The sequence below is a fragment of the Eimeria mitis genome, genomic scaffold (genome assembly GCF_000499745.2).
Source record: "Eimeria mitis Houghton genomic scaffold, Emh_scaff5530, whole genome shotgun sequence".
Taxonomy (NCBI): domain Eukaryota; phylum Apicomplexa; class Conoidasida; order Eucoccidiorida; family Eimeriidae; genus Eimeria; species Eimeria mitis.
In genome coordinates, this window is record NW_013573803.1 from 842 (window position 1) to 1206 (window position 365).

The 365-nt window shown below is 21.6% G+C and overlaps 1 protein-coding gene across 1 annotated transcript in view; it reads right to left on the reverse strand.

Annotated features, from left to right (window-relative positions):
* The window catches only part of EMH_0082580 (uncharacterized protein), a gene marked incomplete at both ends in the record, with an annotated part of 1485 nt that overhangs the window by 597 nt on the left and 523 nt on the right, over positions 1-365 (reverse strand). The gene's annotated exons all lie outside the window — the stretch shown is intronic.

The following is a 365-nucleotide window of genomic DNA, read 5'->3' on the forward strand; positions in this document are numbered from 1 at the left end:
CTGCACCCGAAAGGCGAGGCCCACGGTCCCCCTATCAAACGGCTGGCAACAAGTAAATAAATAAATAAATAAATAAATAAATAAATAAATAAATAAATAAATTAATTAATTAATAAATTAATAAATTAATAAATAAATAATAAATGAATTAATTAATTAAATTAAATTAAATTAAATTAAATAGAATAAAACAAAACAAAGTAAAAATAAAACAAAAACACAAAACAAAACGAGACAAAACAAAACAAAACAAAATAAAACAAAACAAAACAAAACAAAATAAAACGAAATAAATATATATATCTCCATAACAATACATAGAGGTGCCTATACACCTGAAAGCACTTACAATGAAATCCATATGA